The sequence below is a fragment of the Pseudophryne corroboree genome, unplaced genomic scaffold, assembly GCF_028390025.1.
Source record: "Pseudophryne corroboree isolate aPseCor3 unplaced genomic scaffold, aPseCor3.hap2 scaffold_280, whole genome shotgun sequence".
Lineage (NCBI taxonomy): Eukaryota > Metazoa > Chordata > Amphibia > Anura > Myobatrachidae > Pseudophryne > Pseudophryne corroboree.
Genome location: NW_026969463.1, coordinates 379718 through 398748, shown reverse-complemented (window position 1 = coordinate 398748; position 19031 = coordinate 379718). Strand labels below are relative to the sequence as shown.

At 47.7% G+C, this 19031-nt stretch overlaps 21 non-coding genes and 4 pseudogenes across 21 annotated transcripts; all 25 read right to left on the bottom strand.

Annotated features, from left to right (window-relative positions):
* Positions 1-39: 39 nt before the first annotated feature.
* On the bottom strand, positions 40-203 carry LOC135014293 (U1 spliceosomal RNA). The gene has a single exon (XR_010212836.1). It is a non-coding gene; the product is annotated as a U1 spliceosomal RNA (small nuclear RNA).
* A 674-nt stretch (positions 204-877) lies between these two features.
* LOC135014499 (U1 spliceosomal RNA) lies at positions 878-1040 on the bottom strand. The gene has a single exon (XR_010212996.1). It is a non-coding gene; the product is annotated as a U1 spliceosomal RNA (small nuclear RNA).
* Positions 1041-1192: 152 nt separating this feature from the next.
* On the bottom strand, positions 1193-1356 carry LOC135014358 (U1 spliceosomal RNA). The gene has a single exon (XR_010212900.1). It is a non-coding gene; the product is annotated as a U1 spliceosomal RNA (small nuclear RNA).
* A 692-nt stretch (positions 1357-2048) lies between these two features.
* Positions 2049-2190, bottom strand: LOC135014425 (U1 spliceosomal RNA; annotated as a pseudogene).
* A 152-nt stretch (positions 2191-2342) lies between these two features.
* On the bottom strand, positions 2343-2506 carry LOC135014311 (U1 spliceosomal RNA). Its single transcript, XR_010212854.1, has one exon. It is a non-coding gene; the product is annotated as a U1 spliceosomal RNA (small nuclear RNA).
* Positions 2507-3180: 674 nt separating this feature from the next.
* LOC135014502 (U1 spliceosomal RNA) lies at positions 3181-3343 on the bottom strand. The gene has a single exon (XR_010212999.1). It is a non-coding gene; the product is annotated as a U1 spliceosomal RNA (small nuclear RNA).
* Positions 3344-3495: 152 nt separating this feature from the next.
* LOC135014354 (U1 spliceosomal RNA) lies at positions 3496-3659 on the bottom strand. The gene has a single exon (XR_010212896.1). It is a non-coding gene; the product is annotated as a U1 spliceosomal RNA (small nuclear RNA).
* Positions 3660-4351: 692 nt separating this feature from the next.
* On the bottom strand, positions 4352-4493 carry LOC135014424 (U1 spliceosomal RNA; annotated as a pseudogene).
* Positions 4494-4645: 152 nt separating this feature from the next.
* LOC135014310 (U1 spliceosomal RNA) lies at positions 4646-4809 on the bottom strand. The gene has a single exon (XR_010212853.1). It is a non-coding gene; the product is annotated as a U1 spliceosomal RNA (small nuclear RNA).
* A 671-nt stretch (positions 4810-5480) lies between these two features.
* LOC135014434 (U1 spliceosomal RNA) lies at positions 5481-5643 on the bottom strand. Its single transcript, XR_010212957.1, has one exon. It is a non-coding gene; the product is annotated as a U1 spliceosomal RNA (small nuclear RNA).
* Positions 5644-5795: 152 nt separating this feature from the next.
* Positions 5796-5959, bottom strand: LOC135014529 (U1 spliceosomal RNA). Its single transcript, XR_010213024.1, has one exon. It is a non-coding gene; the product is annotated as a U1 spliceosomal RNA (small nuclear RNA).
* Positions 5960-6630: 671 nt separating this feature from the next.
* Positions 6631-6793, bottom strand: LOC135014489 (U1 spliceosomal RNA). Its single transcript, XR_010212987.1, has one exon. It is a non-coding gene; the product is annotated as a U1 spliceosomal RNA (small nuclear RNA).
* A 152-nt stretch (positions 6794-6945) lies between these two features.
* LOC135014336 (U1 spliceosomal RNA) lies at positions 6946-7109 on the bottom strand. The gene has a single exon (XR_010212878.1). It is a non-coding gene; the product is annotated as a U1 spliceosomal RNA (small nuclear RNA).
* A 698-nt stretch (positions 7110-7807) lies between these two features.
* LOC135014454 (U1 spliceosomal RNA) lies at positions 7808-7943 on the bottom strand (annotated as a pseudogene).
* Positions 7944-8085: 142 nt separating this feature from the next.
* LOC135014530 (U1 spliceosomal RNA) lies at positions 8086-8249 on the bottom strand. The gene has a single exon (XR_010213025.1). It is a non-coding gene; the product is annotated as a U1 spliceosomal RNA (small nuclear RNA).
* A 661-nt stretch (positions 8250-8910) lies between these two features.
* On the bottom strand, positions 8911-9073 carry LOC135014479 (U1 spliceosomal RNA). The gene has a single exon (XR_010212982.1). It is a non-coding gene; the product is annotated as a U1 spliceosomal RNA (small nuclear RNA).
* A 152-nt stretch (positions 9074-9225) lies between these two features.
* LOC135014278 (U1 spliceosomal RNA) lies at positions 9226-9388 on the bottom strand. Its single transcript, XR_010212821.1, has one exon. It is a non-coding gene; the product is annotated as a U1 spliceosomal RNA (small nuclear RNA).
* A 2625-nt stretch (positions 9389-12013) lies between these two features.
* On the bottom strand, positions 12014-12176 carry LOC135014446 (U1 spliceosomal RNA). Its single transcript, XR_010212969.1, has one exon. It is a non-coding gene; the product is annotated as a U1 spliceosomal RNA (small nuclear RNA).
* A 152-nt stretch (positions 12177-12328) lies between these two features.
* On the bottom strand, positions 12329-12492 carry LOC135014330 (U1 spliceosomal RNA). The gene has a single exon (XR_010212872.1). It is a non-coding gene; the product is annotated as a U1 spliceosomal RNA (small nuclear RNA).
* A 670-nt stretch (positions 12493-13162) lies between these two features.
* On the bottom strand, positions 13163-13325 carry LOC135014447 (U1 spliceosomal RNA). The gene has a single exon (XR_010212970.1). It is a non-coding gene; the product is annotated as a U1 spliceosomal RNA (small nuclear RNA).
* Positions 13326-13477: 152 nt separating this feature from the next.
* LOC135014298 (U1 spliceosomal RNA) lies at positions 13478-13641 on the bottom strand. The gene has a single exon (XR_010212841.1). It is a non-coding gene; the product is annotated as a U1 spliceosomal RNA (small nuclear RNA).
* A 669-nt stretch (positions 13642-14310) lies between these two features.
* On the bottom strand, positions 14311-14473 carry LOC135014403 (U1 spliceosomal RNA). Its single transcript, XR_010212938.1, has one exon. It is a non-coding gene; the product is annotated as a U1 spliceosomal RNA (small nuclear RNA).
* A 152-nt stretch (positions 14474-14625) lies between these two features.
* LOC135014533 (U1 spliceosomal RNA) lies at positions 14626-14789 on the bottom strand. The gene has a single exon (XR_010213029.1). It is a non-coding gene; the product is annotated as a U1 spliceosomal RNA (small nuclear RNA).
* Positions 14790-15481: 692 nt separating this feature from the next.
* LOC135014401 (U1 spliceosomal RNA) lies at positions 15482-15623 on the bottom strand (annotated as a pseudogene).
* A 152-nt stretch (positions 15624-15775) lies between these two features.
* LOC135014325 (U1 spliceosomal RNA) lies at positions 15776-15939 on the bottom strand. Its single transcript, XR_010212867.1, has one exon. It is a non-coding gene; the product is annotated as a U1 spliceosomal RNA (small nuclear RNA).
* Positions 15940-19031: the final 3092 nt, after the last annotated feature.

Genomic DNA, 19031 nt, shown 5'->3' with positions numbered 1-19031 from the left:
GATCTGAGACAAAGAAATCTGACTTTTACAAGAGCTGACCAGAGGAAAGCACAAACACAGTCCCCCACTACCACAAATAATGCAGTCGAGTTTCCCACATTTGGGGAAATCACAGGGGTCAGCATACCCAGAAAGCAATGAATGAACCTCACCCTGGGAGAACAGTCTTCATGACCATGGTATCTCCTATGCAAAATAAGTATGATTTGGGATAGGGCTGGGGAGGGCCGCTGCTCAGGCACATCTCTGTCAAGTAAAGGAGATTCAACTGAGGCAGCACAAGGGAACTCTCATCTGGGGACAACAACTGCAGGGAGAACACATATTTTCAGATGAACATGGGAGGGCAGAAGGCTGCCTAATACTGATGCACCCCCAAACAACAAACCAAATGCAACAACTAGTACAAGCATTCCTGGGGGAAGGTCTGCAGCAGATGGATTTGCATACGGTGATGTCATCTAAGCAGTGGGCCAAAGTTGGCTGGAACCCTCATCTGCATATGAAAAGAGAAAAGGGGTATGCAGGGCATGGCGGCCTTTTGCGGCGATTGGATGACCCCTAGTTCGCATTAAACACCCCCACCCTCCTTCGGTGTGGGGCTCATGTTGGCCATGCCCCAGCCCCTGAAGCATTCAAGCTGATTTCTTGCAGCAGCTGGGCACTGTAACAGCTCCAGAGCTGCTCTGTAAGGCAAGTAAAAGGGTGTGGGCCCTGCAGCACTACCTGTAGTTCGCATTGTGCGTTGGAAGGCACAAAGTAAGCAGACGGGAGGAGAAGTCAGGATAGTGCACAAGGGTATAGAAGGGAGGGGCTCAAGAAAAAAGAAGTGGAAACAGACAGCAAACTAGGCTGGAGAGAGACCTGAGACAAAGAGATCTGAATTATATGAGAGCCGACCAGGGGTAACACAAATTACGCAGTCAAGCTTCACACATTTGGGGAAATCGCAGGATCAGCACACCCAGAGTGCAATGGGTGATCCTTGCCCTGGGAGAAGCACCTACATGATCATAGTATCTCACCTGGCAGGTAAGTAGGAGTTGGGCTAGAGCTGGGGAGGGTCGCTGCTCGGGCACCCCCCTGTCAAGTGAAGGAGATCCAACTGAGGCAGCACAAGGAAACTCTCGAAAGAAGAACAAGGCTAGAGGAAGATCTGAGACAAAGAAATCTGACTTTTACCAGAGCTGACCAGAGGAAAGAACAAACACAGTCCCCCACTACCACAAATAATGCAGTCGAGTTTCCCACATTTGTGGAAATCACAGGGGTCAGCATACCCAGAATGCAATGAATGAACCTCACCCTTGGAGAACAATCTTCATGACCATGGTATCTCATATGCAAAATAAGTATGATTTGGGATAGGGCTGGGGAGGGCCGCTGCTCAGGCACATCTCTGTCAAGTAAAGGAGATTCAACTGAGGCAGCACAAGGGAACTCTCACCTGGGGACAACAACTGCAGGGAGAACACATATTTTCAGATGAACATGGGAGGGCAGAAGGCTACCTAATACTGAAGCACCCCCAAACAACAAACAAAATGCAACAACTAGTGCAAGCATTCCTGGGGGAAGGCCTGCAGCAGATGGATTTGCATATGGTGATGTCATCCAAGCAGTTGGTCAAAGTTGGCTTCAACCCTCGTCTGCATATGAAAAGAGAAAAGGGGCGTGCAGGGCATGGCAGCCTTTTGCGGCGCTTGGATGACCCCTAGTTCGCATTAAACACCTCCACCCTCCTTTGGTGTGGGGCTCATGTTGGCTATGCCCCAGCCCCTGAAGCATTCAAGCTGATTTCTTGCAGCAGCTGGGCACTGTAACAGCTCCAGAGCTGCTCTGTAAGGCAAATAAAAGTGTGTGGGACCTGCAGCACTACCTGTAGTTCGCATTGTGCGTTGGAAGGCACAAAGTAAGCAGACGGGAGAAGTCAGGATAGTGCGCAAGGGCATAGAAGGGAGCGGCTCAAGAAAAGAGAAGTGGAAACAGACAGCAAACTAGGCTGGAGAGAGACCTGAGACAAAGAGATCTGAATTATATGAGAGCTGACCAGGGGAAACACAAATTATGCAGTCAAGTTTCCCACATTTGGGGAAATCGCAGGAGCAGCACACCCAGAGTGCAATGGGTGATCCTTGCCCTGGGAGAAGCAACTTCATGATCATAGTATCTCACCTGGCAGGTAAGTAGGAGTTGGGCTAGAGCTGGGGAGGGTCGCTGCTCGGGCACCCCCCTGTCAAGTGAAGGAGATCCAACTGAGGCAGCACAAGGGAACTCTCGAAAGAAGAACAAGGCTAGAGGAAGATCTGAGACAAAGAAATCTGACTTTTACCAGAGCTGACCAGAGGAAAGCACAAACACAGTCCCTCACTACCACAAATAATGCAGTCCAGTTTCCCACATTTGGGGAAATCACAGGGGTCAGCATACCCAGAATGCAATGAATGAACCTCACCCTGGGAGAACAATCTTCATGACCATGGTATCTCCTATGCAAAATAAGTATGATTTGGGATAGAGCTGGGGAGGGCCGCTGCTCAGGCACATCTCTGTCAAGTAAAGGAGATTCAACTGAGGCAGCACAAGGGAACTCTCATCTGGGGACAACAACTGCAGGGAGAACACATATTTTCAGATGAACATGGGAGGGCAGAAGGCTGCCTAATACTGAAGCACCCCCAAACAACAAACCAAATGCAACAACTAGTGCAAGCATTCCTGGGGGAAGGCCAGCAGCAGATGGATTTGCATATGGTGATGTCATCCAAGCAGTGGGTCAAAGTTGGCTTCAACCCTCATCTGCATATGAATAGAGAAGAGGGGCGTGCAGGGCATGGCGGCCTTTTGCGGCGCTTGGATGACCCCTAGTTCGCATTAAACACCTCCACCCTCCTTCGGTGTGGGGCTCATGTTGGCTATGCCCCAGCCCCTGAAGCATTCAAGCTGATTTCTTGCAGCAGCTGGGCACTGTAACAGCTCCAGAGCTGCTCTGTAAGGCAAGTAAAAGGGTGTGGGCCCTGCAGCACTACCTGTAGTTCGCATTGTGCGTTGGAAGGCACAAAGTAAGCAGACGGGAGGAGAAGTCAGGATAGTGCACAACGGTATAGAAGGGAGGGGCTCAAGAAAAAAGAAGTGGAAACAGACAGCAAACTAGGCTGGAGAGAGACCTGAGACAAAGAGATCTGAATTATATGAGAGCCGACCAGGGGTAACACAAATTACGCAGTCAAGCTTCACACGTTTGGGGAAATCGCAGGATCAGCACACCCAGAGTGCAATGGGTGATCCTTGCCCTGGGAGAAGCACCTACATGATCATAGTATCTCACCTGGCAGGTAAGTAGGAGTTGGGCTAGAGCTGGGGAGGGTCGCTGCTCGGGCACCCCCCTGTCAAGTGAAGGAGATCCAACTGAGGCAGCACAAGGAAACTCTCGAAAGAAGAACAAGGCTAGAGGAAGATCTGAGATAAAGAAATCTGACTTTTACCAGAGCTGACCAGAGGAAAGAACAAACACAGTCCCCCACTACCACAAATAATGCAGTCGAGTTTCCCACATTTGTGGAAATCACAGGGGTCAGCATACCCAGAATGCAATGAATGAACCTCACCCTGGGAGAACAATCTTCATGACCATGGTATCTCATATGCAAAATAAGTATGATTTGGGATAGGGCTGGGGAGGGCCGCTGCTCAGGCACATCTCTGTCAAGTAAAGGAGATTCAACTGAGGCAGCACAAGGGAACTCTCATCTGGGGACAACAACTGCAGGGAGAACACATATTTTCAGATGAACATGGGAGGGCAGAAGGCTACCTAATACTGAAGCACCCCCAAACAACAAACAAAATGCAACAACTAGTGCAAGCATTCCTGGGGGAAGGCCTGCAGCAGATGGATTTGCATATGGTGATGTCATCCAAGCAGTGGGTCAAAGTTGGCTTCAACCCTCGTCTGCATATGAAAAGAGAAAAGGGGCGTGCAGGGCATGGCGGCCTTTTGCGGCGCTTGGATGACCCCTAGTTCGCATTAAACACCTCCACCCTCCTTCGGTGTGGGGCTCATGTTGGCTATGCCCCAGCCCCTGAAGCATTCAAGCTGATTTCTTGCAGCAGCTGGGCACTGTAAAAGCTCCAGAGCTGCTCTGTAAGGCAAATAAAAGTGTGTGGGACCTGCAGCACTACCTGTAGTTCGCATTGTGCGTTGGAAGGCACAAAGTAAGCAGACGGGAGAAGTCAGGATAGTGCGCAAGGGCATAGAAGGGAGCGGCTCAAGAAAAGAGAAGTGGAAACAGACAGCAAACTAGGCTGGAGAGAGACCTGAGACAAAGAGATCTGAATTATATGAGAGCTGACCAGGGGAAACACAAATTATGCAGTCAAGTTTCCCACATTTGGGGAAATCGCAGGAGCAGCACACCCAGAGTGCAATGGGTGATCCTTGCCCTGGGAGAAGCAACTTCATGATCATAGTATCTCACCTGGCAGGTAAGTAGGAGTTGGGCTAGAGCTGGGGAGGGTCGCTGCTCGGGCACCCCCCTGTCAAGTGAAGGAGATCCAACTGAGGCAGCACAAGGGAACTCTCGAAAGAAGAACAAGGCTAGAGGAAGATCTGAGACAAAGAAATCTGACTTTTACCAGAGCTGACCAGAGGAAAGCACAAACACAGTCCCTCACTACCACAAATAATGCAGTCCAGTTTCCCACATTTGGGGAAATCACAGGGGTCAGCATACCCAGAATGCAATGAATGAACCTCACCCTGGGAGAACAATCTTCATGACCATGGTATCTCCTATGCAAAATAAGTATGATTTGGGATAGAGCTGGGGAGGGCCGCTGCTCAGGCACATCTCTGTCAAGTAAAGGAGATTCAACTGAGGCAGCACAAGGGAACTCTCATCTGGGGACAACAACTGCAGGGAGAACACATATTTTCAGATGAACATGGGAGGGCAGAAGGCTGCCTAATACTGAAGCACCCCCAAACAACAAACCAAATGCAACAACTAGTGCAAGCATTCCTGGGGGAAGGCCAGCAGCAGATGGATTTGCATATGGTGATGTCATCCAAGCAGTGGGTCAAAGTTGGCTTCAACCCTCATCTGCATATGAATAGAGAAGAGGGGCGTGCAGGGCATGGCGGCCTTTTGCGGCGCTTGGATGACCCCTAGTTCGCATTAAACACCTCCACCCTCCTTCGGTGTGGGGCTCATGTTGGCTATGCCCCAGCCCCTGAAGCATTCAAGCTGATTTCTTGCAGCAGCTGGGCACTGTAACAGCTCCAGAGCTGCTCTGTAAGGCAAGTAAAAGGGTGTGGGCCCTGCAGCACTACCTGTAGTTCGCATTGTGCGTTGGAAGGCACAAAGTAAGCAGACGGGAGAAGTCAGGATAGTGCGCAAGGGCATAGAAGGGAGCGGCTCAAGAAAAGAAAAGTGGAAACAGACAGCAAACTAGGCTGGAGAGAGACCTGAGACAAAGACATCTGAATTATACGAGAGCCGACCAGGGGAAACACAAATTATGCTGTCAAGTTTCCCACATTTGGGGAAATCACAGGGGCAGCACACCCAGAGTGCAATGGGTGAGCCTTGCCCTGGGAGAAGCACCTACATGATCATAGTATCTCACCTGGCAGGTAAGTAGGAGTTGGGCTAGAGCTGGGGAGGGTCGCTGCTCGGGCACCCCCCTGTCAAGTGAAGGAGATCCAACTGAGGCAGCACAAGGGAACTCTCGAAAGAAGAACAAGGCTAGAGGAAGATCTGAGACAAAGAAATCTGACTTTTACCAGAGCTGACCAGAGGAAAGCACAAACACAGTCCCCCACTACCACAAATAATGCAGTCGAGTTTCCAACATTTGGGGATATCACAGGGGTCAGCATACCCAGAATGCAATGAATAAACCTCACCCTGGGAGAACAATCTTCATGACCATGGTATCTCCTATGCAAAATAAGTATGATTTGGGATAGAGCTGGGGAGGGCCGCTGCTCAGGCACATCTCTGTCAAGTAAATGCGATTCAACTGAGGCAGCACAAGGGAACTCTCATCTGGGGACAACAACTCCAGGGAGAACACAAATTTTCAGATGAACATGGGAGGGCAGAAGGCTGCCTAATACTGAAGCACCCCCAAACAACAAACCAAATGCAACAACTAGTGCAAGCATTCCTGGGGGAAGGCCTGCAGCAGATGGATTTGCATATGGTGATGTCATCCAAGCAGTGAGTCAAAGTTGGCTTCAACCCTCGTCTGCATATGAAAAGAGAAAAGGGGCGTGCAGGGCATGGCGGCCTTTTGCGGCGCTTGGATGACCCCTAGTTCGCATTAAACGCCTCCACCCTCCTTCGGTGTGGGGCTCATGTTGGCTATGCCCCAGCCCCTGAAGCATTCAAGCTGATTTCTTGCAGCAGCTGGGCACTGTAACAGCTCCAGAGCTGCTCTGTAAGGCAAGTAAAAGGGTGTGGGCCCTGCAGCACTACCTGTAGTTCGCATTGTGCGTTGGAAGGCACAAATTAAGCAGACGGGAGAAGTCAGGATAGTGCGCAAGGGCATAGAAGAGAGCGGCTCAAGAAAAGAGAAGTAGAAACAGACAGCAAACTAGGCTGGAGAGAGACCTGAGACAAAGAGATCTGAATTATACGAGAGCCGACCAGGGGAAACACAAATTATGCAGTCAAGTTTGCCACATTTGGAATAATCACAGGAGCAGCACACCCAGAGTGCAATGAGTGAGCCTTGCCCTGGGAGAAGCACCTTCATGATCATAGTATATCACCTGGCAGGTAAGTAGGAGTTGGGCTAGAGCTGGGGAGGGTTGCTGCTCGGGCACCCCCCTGTCAAGTGAAGGAGATCCAACTGAGGCAGCACAAGGAATCTCTCGAAAGAAGAACAAGGCTAGAGGAAGATCTGAGACAAATAAATCTGACTTTTACCAGAGCTGACCAGAGGAAAGAACAAACACAGTCCCCCACTACCACAAATAATGCAGTCGAGTTTCCCACATTTGGGGAAATCATACGGGTCAGCATACCCAGAATGCAATGAATGAACCTCACCCTGGGAGAACAATCTTCATGACCATGGTATCTCCTATGCAAAATAAGTATGATTTGGGATAGGGCTGGGGAGGGCCGCTGCTCAGGCACATCTCTGTCAAGTAAAGGAGATTCAACTGAGGCAGCACAAGGGAACTCTCATCTGGGGACAACAACTGCAGGGAGAACACATTTTCAGATGAACATGGGAGGGCAGAAGGCTACCTAATACTGAAGCACCCCCAAACAACAAACCAAATGCAACAACTAGTGCAAGCATTACTGGGGGAAGGCCTGCAGCAGATGGATTTGCATATGGTGATGTCATCCAAGCAGTGGGTCAAAGTTGGCTTCAACCCTCGTCTGCATATGAAAAGAGAAAAGGGGCGTGCAGGGCATGGCAGCATTTTTCGGCGCTTGGATGACCCCTAGTTCGCATTAAACACCTCCACCCTCCTTCGGTGTGGGGCTTATGTTGGCTATGTCCCAGCCCCGAAGCAATCAAGCTGATTTCTTGCAGCAGCTGGGCACTGTAACAGCTCCAGAGCTGCTCTGTAAGGCAAGTAAAAGGGTGTGGGCCCTGCAGCACTACCTGTAGTTTGCATTGTTCATTGTAAGGCACTAAGTAAGCAGACGGGAGGAGAAGTCAGGATAGTGCACAAGGGTATAGAATGGAGGGGCTCAAGAAAAAAGAAGTGGAAACAGACAGCAAACTAGGCTGCAGAGAGACCCGAGACAAAGAGATCTGAATTATATGAGAGCCGAACAGGGGAAACACAAATTATGCAGTCAAGTTTCCCACATTTGGGGAAATCACAGGGGCAGCACACCCAGAGTGCAATGGGTGATCCTTGCCCTGGGAGAAGCAGCTTCATGATCATAGTATCTCACCTGGCAGGTAAGTAGGAGTTGGGCTAGAGCTGGGGAGGGTCGCTGCTCGGGCACCCCCCTGTCAAGTGAAGGAGATCCAACTGAGGCAGCACAAGGAAACTCTCGATAGAAGAACAAGGCTAGAGGAAGATCTGAGACAAATAAATCTGACTTTTACCAGAGGAAAGAACAAACACATTCCCCCACTACCACAAATAATGCAGTCGAGTTTCCCACATTTGGGGAAATCATAGGGGTCAGCATACCCAGAATGCAATGAATGAACCTCACCCTGGGAGAACAATCTTCATGACCATGGTATCTCCTATGCAAAATAAGTATGATTTGGGATAGGGCTGGGGAGGGCCGCTGCTCAGGCACATCTCTGTCAAGTAAAGGAGATTCAACTGAGGCAGCACAAGGGAACTCTCATCTGGGGACAACAACTGCAGGGAGAACACATATTTTCAGATGAACATGGTAGGGCAGAAGGCTGCCTAATACTGAAGCACCCCCAAACAACAAACCAAATGCAACAACTAGTGCAAGCATTCCTGGGGGAAGGCCTGCAGCAGATGGATTTGCATATGGTGATGTCATCCAAGCAGTGGGTCAAAGTTGGCTTCAACCCTCGTCTGCATATGAAAAGAGAAAAGGGGCGTGCAGGGCATGGCGGCCTTTTGCGGCGCTTGGATGACCCCTAGTTCGCATTAAACACCTCCACCCTCCTTCGGTGTGGGGCTATGCCCCAGCCCCTGAAGCATTCAAGCTGATTTCTTGCAGCAGCTGGGCACTGTAACAGCTCCAGAGCTGCTCTGTAAGGCAAGTAAAAGGGTGTGGGCCCTGCAGCACTACCTGTAGTTTGCATTGTGCGTTGGAAGGCACAAAGTAAGCAGACGAGAGAAGTCAGGATAGTGCGCAAGGGCATAGAAGGGAGCAACTCAAGAAAAGAGAAGTGGAAACAGACAGCAAACTAGGCTGGAGAGAGACCTGAGACAAAGAGATCTGAATTATACGAGAGCCGACCAGGGGAAACACAAATTATGCTGTCAAGTGTCCAACATTTGGGGAAACCGCAGGAGCAGCACACCCAGAGTGCAATGGGTGAGCCTTGCCCTGGGAGAAGCACCTTCATGATCATAGTATCTCACCTGGCAGGTAAGTAGGAGTTGGGCTAGAGCTGGGGAGGGTCGCTGCTCGGGCACCCCCCTGTCAAGTGAAGGAGATCCAACTGAGGCAGCACATGGAAACTCTCGAAAGAAGAACAAGGCTAGAGGAAGATCTGAGACAAATAAATCTGACTTTTACCAGAGCTGACCAGAGGAAAGCACAAACACAGTCCCCCACTACCACAAATAATGCAGTCGAGTTCCCACATTTGGGGAAATCACAGGGGTCAGCATACCCAGAATGCAATGAATGAACATCACCCTGGGAGAACAATCTTCATGACCATGGTATCTCCTATGCAAAATAAGTATGATTTGGGATAGGGCTGGGAAGGGCCGCTGCTCAGGCACATCTCTGTCAAGAATTTATAAAGTCTATATATATATATAACCAAATGTCAATATATATATATATAGAACCCAGCGCTCCTATCAAAACTTATCTATTTCACCAATTTGTTGCTTATTTAATCTTTATACATCTATTAATTTTCACCATATATTATAAAATGCTGCTCCCATAGGTAGTACTGTTCTACCAATAATAAACCAAATTTTAAAGATAATCACACTTGTTATCAAGGGAGCGCAAAAAATAAAATATACAAGCTCTTTATTTTTAAAAAATATATATAGACAGAAGAAACCCACATTCAATAAAATACAATGGAGTCAACATATATAGGCACCACTATCCATATCTAAATGTAATCAGGATCTATTTCATATTGCCCTTGATGAAAACGGAATGTTTATTAAAGTGTCCAAAAAATCCTCCTGGATACAGCTGTTGTTATTTAATCGTTACTTTCCAATTGTAATTGATACATTAAATTCCTTCTTGTGGATGAACAGCAACAGTTGTAACCAACGCCTCTTATTTACTGCAGTTAAAGTTCATATGTAACTCACGTGAGTAATGAAAGAAAACAGGGGGAGAGCGCTGTGATGGTTGGTGAAACACAGCGGTATGCTACGACCCCCGTTAACCGTGGCTGGATCTTATTGGCACTCGCGGTCGGGATATTTCTCCCTGCCGTGGGGTAGAGACCTCCTTTTGCTCGGTCTCAAATTGCTTTTTCCCCTTCACCGCTGCCTTTACATCAGACGTCCGCCGTGATGTAGCTCGTTCATGAACGGGCTTATATCTCAGCAATCAGAGTGTCCGGTAATCACCTTTCTTACGCGTTTCTCCGCTGTTATCCAAGAGCGGTTTCGTCAGAGGATACATCAGCAGCCTAGCAGGCTCTTTTTAAAATGCACCGGACCAATAGCATTACTAATTAGTTGATTGGATACATACATGTACTAATTGGATGCATACATGTAATGACTCACATATGGAACAACTTTCTAATTGCAATTGCACATATAAAGGCATTTCATAATATAAAAATAAGCAACATGGTGATTAAAAATAATAATAAAATAAGCAACAAGGTGGTTTAAAAAATAACAGAAAATATATAATCTATATACAGATTAACCTATAATCTTTCAATCAATACCTCATATCTATAATCACATATACATAATTCAGAGACTCAGCACTAAGGATCCCCATTTACTTATATAAAACCTTTTAGGGTAACATAAATCCATGCCACTACTAAAGCAGTTCTTGTGGCGCAGGGGAAACATCACCTGCACTCTATGCAGCTAGTCCCATGTTCGAATCCAACCCGCTCAGCTTAACATCCATATTATTTATTTACTTTTAATGGGATCATTCGATCAATTCATTTTTACCTTTAATTTTTGTTAATATTATTTCTATATTTCATTATTTTAACCCCTGGAATAATTACATTGCTGTTTAAACAACAAAAAGAATTGAAGAAAAAATAAATATTAAACAGACAATTTAAGGATTCGAAGATTTAAAGATTTGAAGATTTTAAAATTTAAAACAGGGAGGGGGGGAGGGAGGGGGGCCTTTTGGGAGAATGAGGGAAAAAAATAAAAGTAGAAAAAAAAATATATATATATAGAACCAAGAGAAAGTGTAAAAAGAGGATGGAGGAAGAAATCTGATGTTCATCATTACTAGTGGATTTTACTAAAGAACTTTAAAGGAACACACACAACAGGATTATACAGTTTCATCCTAAGAGGAAAGCTGTTTCCAAAATAGCTACTTCTAATAATTTTGTTTATTTATTAAACATACAATAAATGGATATTCAATAAATAATATATTAGGTAAATCAATAGATAAAATCTTCAGAGACTGCCAATGTTGTTCAGTTCGATGCTCTCATTCAGACCATCAGGTGTAAGGGTACCCAATGAAAAAATCCAAAATGCCTCCCTTGTCAAGTAAAGGAGATTCAACTGAGGCAGCACAAGGGAACTCTCATCTGGGGACAACAACTGCAGGGAGAACACATATTTTCAGATGAACATGGGAGGGCAGAAGGCTGCCTAATACTGAAGCACCCCCAAACAACAAACCAAATGCAACAACTAGTACAAGCATTCCTGGGGGAAGGCCTGCAGCAGATGGATTTGCATATGGTGATGTCATCCAAGCAGTGGGTCAAAGTTGGCTTCAACCCTCGTCTGCATATGAAAAGAGAAAAGGGGCGTGCAGGGCATGGCGGCCTTTTGCGGCGCTTGGATGACCCCTAGTTCGCATTAAACACCTCCACCCTACTTCGGTGTGGGGCTCATGTTGGCTATGCCCCAGCCCCTGAAGCATTCAAGCTGATTACTTGCAGCTGGGCACTGTAATAGCTCCAGAGCTGCTCTGTAAGGCAACTAAAAGGGTGTGGGCCCTGCAGCACTACCTGTAGTTCGCATTGTGCGTTGGAAGGCACAAAGTAAGCAGACGGGAGAAGTCAAGATAGTGCACAAGGGCATAGAAGGGAGTGGCTCAAGAAAAGAGATGTGTAAACAGACAGCAAACTAGGCTGGAGAGAGACATGAGACAAAGAGATCTGAATTATACGAGAGCCGACCAGGGGAAACACAAATTTTGCAGTCAAGTTTCCCACATTTGGGGAAATCACAGGGGCAGCACACCCAGAGTGCAATGGGTGAGCCTTGCCCTGGGAGTAGCACCTACATGATCATAGTATCTCACCTGGCAGGTAAGTAGGAGTTGGGCTAGAGCTGGGGAGGGTCGCTGCTCGGGCACCCCCCTGTCAAGTGAAGGAGATCCAACTGAGGCAGCACAAGGGAACTCTCGAAAGAAGAACAAGGCTAGAGGAAGATCTGAGACAAAGAAATCTGACTTTTACCAGAGCTGACCAGAGGAAAGCACAAACACAGTCCCCCACTACCACAAATAATGCTGTCAAGTTTACCACATTTGGGGAAATAACAGGGGTCAGCATACCCAGAATGCAATGAATGAACCTCACCCTGGGAGAACAATCTTCATGACCATGGTATCTCCTATGCAAAATAAGTATGATTTGGGATAGGGCTGGAGAGGGCCGCTGCTCAGGCACATCTCTGTCAAGTAAAGGAGATTCAACTGAGGCAGCACAAGGGGACTCTCATCTTGGGACAACAACTGCAGGAGGTACACATATTTTCAGATGAACATGGGAGGGCAGAACGCTGCCTAATATGGAAGCACCCCCAAACAACAAACCAAATGCAACAACTAGTACAAGCATTCCTGGGGAAGGCCTGCAGCAGATGGATTTGCATATGGTGATGTCATCCAAGCAGTGGGTCAAAGTTGGCTTCAACCCTCGTCTGCATATGAAAAGAGAAAATTGGCATGCAGGGCATGGCGGCCTTTTGCGGTGCTTGGATGACCCCTAGTTCGCATTAAACACCTCCACCCTCCTTCGGTGTGGGGCTCATGATGGCTATGCCCCAGCCCCTGAAGCATTCAAGCTGATTTCTTGCAGCAGCTTGGCACTGTAACAGCTCCAGAGCTGCTCTGTAAGGCAAGAAAAAGGGTGTGGGCCCTGCAGCGCTACCTGTAGTTTGCATTGTGCGTTGGAAGGCACAAAGTAAGCAGACGGGAGAAGTCATGATAGTGCGCAATTGCATAGAAGGGAGCAACTCAAGAAAAGAGAAGTGGAAACAGACTGCAAACTAGGCTGGAGAGAGACCTGAGACAAAGAGATCTGAATTATACTAGAGCCGACCAGGTGAAACACAAATTTTGCAGTCAAGTTTCCCACATTTGGGGAAATCACAGGGGCAGCACACCCAGAGTGCAATGGGTGAGCCTTGCCCTGGGAGTATCACCTACATGATCATAGTATCTCACCTGGCAGGTAAGTAGGAGTTGGGCTAGAGCTGGGGAGGGTCGCTGCTCGGGCACCCCCCTGTCAAGTGAAGGAGATCCAACTGAGGCAGCACAAGGGAACTCTCGAAAGAAGAACAAGGCTAGAGGAAGATCTGAGACAAAGAAATCTGACTTTTACCAGAGCTGACCAGAGGAAAGCACAAACACAGTCCCCCACTACCACAAATAATGCAGTCGAGTTTCCAACATTTGGGGAAATCACAGAGGTCAGCATACCCAGAATGCAATGAATGAACCTCACCCTGGGAGAACAATCTTCATGACCATGGTATCTCCTATGCAAAATAAGTATGATTTGGGATAGGGCTGGGGAGGGCCGCTGCTCAGGCACATCTCTGTCAAGTAAAGGCGATTCAACTGAGGCAGCACAAGGGAACTCTCATCTGGGGACAACAACTGCAGGGAGAACACATATTTTCAGATGAACATGGGAGGGCAGAAGGCTGCCTAATACTGAAGCACCCCAAACAACAAACCAAATGCAACAACTAGTGCAAGCATTCCTGGGGAAGGCCTGCAGCAGATGGATTTGCATATGGTGATGTCATCCAAGCAGTGGGTCAAAGTTGGCTTCAACCCTCGTCTGCATATGAAAAGAAAAAAGGGATGTGCAGGGCATGGCGGCCTTTTGCGGCGCTTGGATGACCCCTAATTCGCATTAAACATCTCCACCCTCCTTCGGTGTGGGGCTCATGTTGGCTATGCCCCAGCCCCTGAAGCATTCAAGCTGATTTCTTGCAGCAGCTGGGCACTGTAACAGCTCCAGAGCTGCTCTGTAAAGCATGTAAAAGGGTGTGGGCCCTGCAGCACTACCTGTAGTTTGCATTGTGCGTTGGAAGGCACAAAGTAAGCAGACAGGAGAGGTCAGAATAGTGTGCAAGGGCATAGAAGGGAGCGGCTCAAGAAAAGAGAAGTGGAAACAGACAGCAAACTAGGCTGGAGAGAGACCTGAGACAAAGAGATCTGAATTATACGAGAGCCGACCAGGGGAAACACAAATTATGCAGTCAAGTTTCCCACATTTGGGGAAATCACAGGGGCAGCACACCCAGAGTGCAATGGGTGAGCCTTGCCCTGGGAGAAGCACCTACATGATCATAGTATCTCACCTGGCAGGTAAGTAGGAGTTGGGCTAGAGCTGGGGAGGGTCGCTGCTCGGGCACCCCCCTGTCAAGTGAAGGAGATCCAACTGAGGCAGCACAAGGGAACTCTCAAAAGAAGAACAAGGCTAGAGGAAGATCTGAGACAAAGAAATCTGACTTTTACCAGAGCTGACCAGAGGAAAGCACAAACACAGTCCCCCACTACCACAAATAATACAGTCAAGTTTCCCACATTTGGGGAAATCACAGGGGTCAGCATACCCAGAATGCAATGAATGAACCTCACCCTGGGAGAACAATCTTCATGACCATGGTATCTCCTATGCAAAATAAGTATGATTTGGGATAGGGCTGGGGAGGGCCGCTGTTCAGGCACATCTCTGTCAAGTAAAGAAGATTCAACTGAGGCAGCACAAGGGAACTCTCATCTGGGGACAACAACTGCAGGGAGAACACATATTTTCAGATGAACATGGGAGGGCAGAAGGCTGCCTAATACTGAAGCACCCCCAAACAACAAACCAAATGCAACAACTAGTGCAAGCATTCCTGGGGGAAGGCCTGCAGCAGATGGATTTGCATATGGTGATGTCATCCAAGCAGTGGGTCAAAGTTGGCTTCAACCCTCGTCTGCATATGAAAAGAGAAAAGGGGCGTGCAGGGCATGGCGGCCTTTTGCGGCGCTTGGATGACCCCTAGTTCGCATTAAACACCTCCACCCTCCTTCGGTGTGGGGCTCATGTTGGCTATGCCCCAGCCCCTGAAGCATTCAAGCTGATTTCTTGCAGTAGCTGGGCACTGTAACAGCTCCAGAGCTGCTCTGTAAGGCAAGTAAAAGGGTGTGGGCCCTGCAGCACTACCTGTAGTTCGCATTGTGCGTTGCAAGGCACAAAGTAAGCAGATGGGAGAAGTCAGAATAGTGCGCAAGGGCATAGAAGGGAGCGGCTCAAGAAAAGAGAAGTGGAAACAGACAGCAAACTAGGCTGGAAAGAGACCTGAGACAAAGAGATCAAAATTATACGAGAGCCGACCAGGGGAAACACAAATTATGCAGTCAAGTGTCCCACATTTGGGGAAATCGCAGGAGCAGCACACCCAGAGTGCAATGGGTGAGCCTTGCCCTGGGAGAAGCACCTTCATGATCATAGTATCTCACCTGGCAGGTAAGTAGGAGTTGGGCTAGAGCTGGGGAGGATCGCTGCTCAAGCACCCCCCTGTCAAGTGAAGGAGATCCAACTGAGGCAGCACAAGGGAACTCTCAAAAGAAGAACAAGGCTAGAGGAAGATCTGAGACAAAGAAATCTGACTTTTACCAGAGCTGACCAGAGGAAAGCACAAACACAGTCCCCCACTACTACAAATCATGCAGTCAAGTTTCCCACATTTGGGGAAATCACAGGGGTCAGCATACCCAGAATGCAATGAATGAACCTCACCCTGGGAGAACAATCTTAATGACCATGGAATCTCCTATGCAAGATAAGTATGATTTGGGATAGGGCTGGAGAGGGCCGCTGCTCAGGCACATCTCTGTCAAGTAAAGGAGATTCAACTGAGGCAGCACAAGGGAACTCTCATCTGGGGACAACAACTGCAGGGAGAACACATATTTTCAGATGAACATGGGAGGGCAGAAGGCTGCCTAATACTGAAGCACCCCCAAACAACAAACCAAATGCAACAACTAGTGCAAGCATTCCTGGGGGAAGGCCTGCAGCAGATTGATTTGCATATGGTAATGCCATCCAAGCAGTGGGTCAAAGTTGGCTTTAACCCTCATCTGCATATGAAAAGAGAAAAGGGGCGTGCAGGGCATGGCGGCCTTTTGCGGCGCTTGGATGACCCCTAGTTCGCATTAAACACCTCCACCCTCCTTCGGTGTGGGGCTCATGTTGGCTATGCCCCAGCCCCTGAAGCATTCAAGCTGATTTCTTGCAGCAGCTGGGCACTGTAACAGCTCCAGAGCTGCTCTGTAAGGCAAGAAAAAGGGTGTGGGCCCTGCAGCACTACCTGCAGTTTGCATTGTGCATTGGAAGGCACAAAGTAAGCAGACGGGAGAAGTCAGGATAGTGCGCAAGGGCATAGAAGGGAGCGGCTCAAGAAAAGAGAAGTGGAAACAGACAGCAAACTAGGCTGGAGAGCTCTTCTGTCTATATTTTGCAAACCTGCTCTTGTCCTCTCCAGCTGCTCCATGTAGATTTGACGTCTGGAAAGGTGCATAACCCACTGACAAGCAAACACACTCCTGCATGAGTTTTCTCTCTCACTAGCTGGATGATACACAATCATTTGCATGTGCTCCACCTCCGACACACCACCCACCCAACCACCCAGTCACCAGAGCCACCCACAAGCCAACTGGCTACGTGATTTAATTTGCACAGTGTAGTCATCCAGGCAGCATGTCCTTCTCAATGGAAGGATCTCTGGTTCCATGGAATCTTCCACATTGGAATGCTGCGGAACAAAAAGGATTTAAATATTCAGCTTGCTAGCATTCAATGTACCTGCGGCTTGGCTCTAGCACATGGGTCTTCATCCTGTGGCCCTCCAGCTGCTGTGAAACTACACATCCCAGCATGCCCTGCCACAATTTTGCTATTAAGGTATGCTAAAACTGAGGCAGGGCATGCTGGCATGTGTAGTTCCACAGCAGCTGGAGGGTCGCAGGTTGAAGACCCATGTTCTAGCATGCCTGTTCTATGATGCATGTACCGTGATGTCACAATCAGCTTGGAATGGGGTGTCTAGCAGGCATTTGCTGACAGCCACTTGAGGGAGACACACATCAGGAGATGCAGCATATCGGAGGTCTTCGATGCCTTTCCAGCAAATGCACACCACCTGCTGCTGGTCTGGACACAAAACAATACCCACAATCGAAGTCCCAAAATGCCCAACTACTGGATTCATGTAAGTAGTGAATTTAGGAATGAATTTAGAAGTAGGAAATTAAGTTAGTTCACAAGTACATTCAAATTCAGATCTAAAGTCTAGGTAGGCCTCACGTCCTGGCAGCCCCCAGCACTTAAAAATGCCTTGATTAGAGGTAGAGAATTAAATGTAGATAAAAAGTAGACACAAAATAAGACTCCACAGAGCAGTTATCAGGTGTCTTTATCAATTGTTGCATTTAAAAAATCAAGCAATTAGGGAACACAATGTTGCAACAATGTAACCCTATTTGCAAAATAGTACTAAATAAGTTTGTCGATGTAAGACATTTGCAAAGGCGCATCCAAAACACGCTGGAAAATGCAACTGAATCTGTTTTTGGAGGCTAGAATAGGAAATGTGCATCGGTCCTACAAGTACAGAAAGCTCTTCTACCATCTCCCTTTTCTGAAAAGCCATTTAATATATGGTTCCCAGATAGGGGACATATCAGATATTGCCTTTCAAAAGCAGCAAATATCATACCACTTCTATTGCCATCAAAGATAAAAATTGATTGTTTTCAGATATTGGATTGAAAAAGCAGTCTTTATTGACATAAAGAAGCAAAAAAACATACATAAACATTACACACATAAGTACTGTGTTGCAGCACAGATAAAACACAATACAAATGCTGTCGGTATAGTACAGTTCAAGAACTACAGCACAGGCCAGCCTACACTATAAATCATGAACTGCACTATACATTTAAACAATACAATAATACAACAGTTAATAAGGCTATGGGTGTGGAATGTAAGAGGGTGAGGGAATCACAAGCCCGAAGCTTTATTGAAAGACAGACACATATAAAGGGAGGATTAATAAATACAAAGATATCCTTTACTATAGAATGTAGTCCAATCCGGTCTTTCAACTCTTCCACAACTTAAAAACGGATAGTGTTCCCAAGCCTTGTATCCTGGAATATCTTCAGTCTCTCGCCAATGAAGAAAACAATCCCTCCAGCAGACTCTTCAACCACGATACAAGATCGCAGCCAAAATGGCGAGAAGCAACTACACTTGCGTTTAACCAAAATAGCTAAAACTTAGTGGAGGAAAGTGCAGTGCACCAAAATATAAGCTGACACAATCATGGAGAATGCGCCAGCATATATGCTCTTCTATCTATATTTTGCAAACCTGCTCTTGTCCCCTCCAGCTGCTCCATGTAGATTTGACGTCTGGCAAGGTGCATAACCCACTGACAAGCAGGCACACTCCTGCATGAGTTTTCACTCTCACTAGCTGGATGATACACATTCATTTGCATGTGCTCCACCTCCGACACACCGCCCACCCAACCACCCAGTCACCAGAGCCACCCACAAGCCAACTGGCTCCGTGATTTTATTTGCACAGTGCAGTCATCCAGGCAGCATGTCCTTCTCAATGGAATAATCTCTGGTTCCATGGAATCTTCCGCATTGGAATGCTGCGGAACAAAAAGGATTTAGACATTCAGCTTGCTAGCATTCAATGTACCTGCGGCTTGGCTCTAGCACATGGGTCTTCATCCTGTGGCCCTCCAGCTGCTGTGAAACTACACATCCCAGCATGCCCTGCCACAGTTTTGCTATTAAGGTATGCTAAAACTGAGGCAGGGCATGTTGGGATGTGTAGTTCCACAGCAGCTGGAG